This window comes from Gobio gobio (assembly GCF_949357685.1).
Source record: "Gobio gobio genome assembly, chromosome: 23".
NCBI classification, from domain to species: domain Eukaryota; kingdom Metazoa; phylum Chordata; class Actinopteri; order Cypriniformes; family Gobionidae; genus Gobio; species Gobio gobio.
In genome coordinates, this window is record NC_137119.1 from 34,932,348 (window position 1) to 34,936,642 (window position 4,295).

Genomic DNA, 4,295 nt, shown 5'->3' on the forward strand with positions numbered 1-4,295 from the left:
GGGAGATATAAAGTCAGAATGGCAAGATGCAGTCGCAATTGCGAGTTATAAAGTCAGAATTGGGAGATATAAAGTCAGAATTGGGAGATATAAAGTCAGAATTGCAAGATGCAGTCGCAATTGCGAGTTATAAAGTCAGAATTGGGAGATATAAAGTCAGAATTGGGGGATATAAAGTCAGAATTGCAAGATGCAGTCACAATTGCGAGTTATAAAGTCAGAATTGGGAGATATAAAGTCAGAATTGCAAGATGCAGTCGCAATTGCGAGTTATAAAGTCAGAGTTGGGGGATATAAAGTCAGAATTGCAAGATGCAGTCGCAATTGCGAGTTATAAAGTCAGAATTGGGGGATATAAAGTCAGAATTGCAAGATGCAGACGCAATTGCGAGTTATAAAGTCAGAATTGGGAGATATAAAGTCAGAATTGGGAGATATAAAGTCAGAATTGCAAGATGCAGTTGCAATTGCGAGTTATGTCAGAATTGGGAGATATAAAGTCAGAATTGCAAGATGCAGTCGCAATTGCGAGTTAAGTCAGAATTGGGAGATATAAACTCAGAATTGGGAGATATAAAGTCAGAATGGCAAGATGCAGTCGCAATTGCGAGTTATAAAGTCAGAATTGGGAGATATAAAGTCAGAATTGGGAGATATAAAGTCAGATTTGCAAGATGCAGTCGCAATTGCGAGTTATAAAGTCAGAATTGGGAGATATAAAGTCAGAATTAGGGGATATAAAGTCAGAATTGCAAGATGCAGTCGCAATTGCGAGTTATAAAGTCAGAATTGGGAGATATAAAGTCAGAATTGCAAGATGCAGTCGCAATTGCGAGTTATAAAGTCAGAGTTGGGGGATATAAAGTCAGAATTGCAAGATGCAGTCGCAATTGCGAGTTATAAAGTCAGAATTGGGGGATATAAAGTCAGAATTGCAAGATGCAGACGCAATTGCGAGTTATAAAGTCAGAATTGGGAGATATAAAGTCAGAATTGCAAGATGCAGTCGCAATTGCGAGTTATAAAGTCAGAATTGGGAGATATAAAGTCAGAATTGCAAGATGCAGTCGCAATTGCGAGTTATAAAGTCAGAATTGGGAGATATAAAGTCAGAATTGCAAGATGCAGTCGAAATTGCGAGTTATAAAGTCAGAATTGGGAGATATAAAGTCAGAATTGGGAGATATAAAGTCAGAATTGCAAGATGCAGTTGCAATTGCGAGTTAAGTCAGAATTGGGAGATATAAAGTCAGAATTGCAAGATGCAGTCGCAATTGTGAGTTAAGTCAGAATTGGGAGATATAAAGTCAGAATTGGGAGATATAAAGTCAGAATCGCAAGATGCAGTCGCAATTGCGAGTTATAAAGTCAGAATTGGGAGATATAAAGTCAGAATTGCAAGATGCAGTCGCAAAATGCAAGTTATAAAGTCAGAATTGGGAGATATAAAGTCAGAATTGCAAGATGCAGTCGCAATTGCGAGTTATAAAGTCAGAATTGGGAGATATAAAGTCAGAATTGCAAGATGCAGTCGAAATTGCGAGTTATAAAGTCAGAATTGGGAGATATAAAGTCAGAATTGGGAGATATAAAGTCAGAATTGCAAGATGCAGTTGCAATTGCGAGTTAAGTCAGAATTGGGAGATATAAAGTCAGAATTGCAAGATGCAGTCGCAATTGTGAGTTAAGTCAGAATTGGGAGATATAAAGTCAGAATTGGGAGATATAAAGTCAGAATGGCAAGATGCAGTCGCAATTGCGAGTTATAAAGTCAGAATTGCGAGATGCAGTCTTAATTGCGAGTTATAAAGTCAGAATTGGGAGATATAAAGTCAGAATTGGGAGATATAAAGTCAGAATTGCAAGATGCAGTCGCAATTGCGAGTTATAAAGTCAGAATTGGGAGATATAAAGTCAGAATTGGGGGATATAAAGTCAGAATTGCAAGATGCAGTCACAATTGCGAGTTATAAAGTCAGAATTGGGAGATATAAAGTCAGAATTGCAAGATGCAGTCGCAATTGCGAGTTATAAAGTCAGAGTTGGGGGATATAAAGTCAGAATTGCAAGATGCAGTCGCAATTGCGAGTTATAAAGTCAGAATTGGGGGATATAAAGTCAGAATTGCAAGATGCAGACGCAATTGCGAGTTATAAAGTCAGAATTGGGAGATATAAAGTCAGAATTGGGAGATATAAAGTCAGAATTGCAAGATGCAGTTGCAATTGCGAGTTAAGTTAGAATTGGGAGATATAAAGTCAGAATTGCAAGATGCAGTCGCAATTGCGAGTTAAGTCAGAATTGGGAGATATAAACTCAGAATTGGGAGATATAAAGTCAGAATGGCAAGATGCAGTCGCAATTGCGAGTTATAAAGTCAGAATTGGGAGATATAAAGTCAGAATTGGGAGATATAAAGTCAGATTTGCAAGATGCAGTCGCAATTGCGAGTTATAAAGTCAGAATTGGGAGATATAAAGTCAGAATTAGGGGATATAAAGTCAGAATTGCAAGATGCAGTCGCAATTGCGAGTTATGTAGTCAGAATTGGGAGATATAAAGTCAGAATTGCAAGATGCAGTCGCAATTGCGAGTTATAAAGTCAGAATTGGGAGATATAAAGTCAGAATTGCAAGATGCAGTCGCAATTGCGAGTTATAAAGTCAGAGTTGGGGGATATAAAGTCAGAATTGCAAGATGCAGTCGCAATTGCGAGTTATAAAGTCAGAATTGGGGGATATAAAGTCAGAATTGCAAGATGCAGACGCAATTGCGAGTTATAAAGTCAGAATTGGGAGATATAAAGTCAGAATTGCAAGATGCAGTCGCAATTGCGAGTTATAAAGTCAGAATTGGGAGATATAAAGTCAGAATTGCAAGATGCAGTCGCAATTGCGAGTTATAAAGTCAGAATTGGGAGATATAAAGTCAGAATTGCAAAATGCAGTCGAAATTGCGAGTTATAAAGTCAGAATTGGGAGATATAAAGTCAGAATTGGGAGATATAAAGTCAGAATTGCAAGATGCAGTTGCAATTGCGAGTTAAGTCAGAATTGGGAGATATAAAGTCAGAATTGCAAGATGCAGTCGCAATTGTGAGTTAAGTCAGAATTGGGAGATATAAAGTCAGAATTGGGAGATATAAAGTCAGAATCGCAAGATGCAGTCGCAATTGCGAGTTATAAAGTCAGAATTGGGAGATATAAAGTCAGAATTGCAAGATGCAGTCGCAAAATGCAAGTTATAAAGTCAGAATTGGGAGATATAAAGTCAGAATTGCAAGATGCAGTCGCAATTGCGAGTTATAAAGTCAGAATTGGGAGATATAAAGTCAGAATTGCAAGATGCAGTCGAAATTGCGAGTTATAAAGTCAGAATTGGGAGATATAAAGTCAGAATTGGGAGATATAAAGTCAGAATTGCAAGATGCAGTTGCAATTGCGAGTTAAGTCAGAATTGGGAGATATAAAGTCAGAATTGCAAGATGCAGTCGCAATTGTGAGTTAAGTCAGAATTGTGAGATATAAAGTCAGAATTGGGAGATATAAAGTCAGAATCGCAAGATGCAGTCGCAATTGCGAGTTATAAAGTCAGAATTGATACTCAGAGCAAGTTTCTTTCATTTAAAACAGCACAAACATGCATTTTAGTCTGGCTTAAGCCTTGTCTGTGAAACCGGGGGATAAAGCAGCAGTTCTGACTTTATATCTCACAATTCTGACTTTATAACTCGCAATTGCGTGTTATAAAGTCAGAATTGCGTGATATAAAGTCGCAGTTGTGTGTTATAAAGTCAGATTTGTGAGATATAAAATCAGAATTGTGAGAAAAATGACCTTTTTTATTCTGTGTCGGAAACAAGCTTCCATACTTTAATATTTGCAGTTATGTTTGTTGAAAATTCCCAAATTAGCAAATCATGGTTCTAATTTATAGAGGCAACAAAAATGAGATGTATAATACCTGGAGAAAGCGGTCTCATCTCAGGGGTTGGTGCAGGACTTCCACTGGAATGGGCGTCAGGGTTCAGATAATGTAGTTACAACATATACCAGTAGGAGTTAATAGATCCATGCTAACAACTTCATTTGGTTTACATGCACAACATTAAGATGTAGTTCATGTTCGAAATCGGTGAAAGATTTCCCCACGCAGATCTCACAACAGGTTCAAATTGGTAACTTGAATTTGCCGAATCGACCAACAGAAGCTTGGTTTGAAAGTGACTGTGTGAGCTGTGCTACATTCATTGCGACACTATGATGACAATCGAGTGCATTAGCGCCCGCCTACTT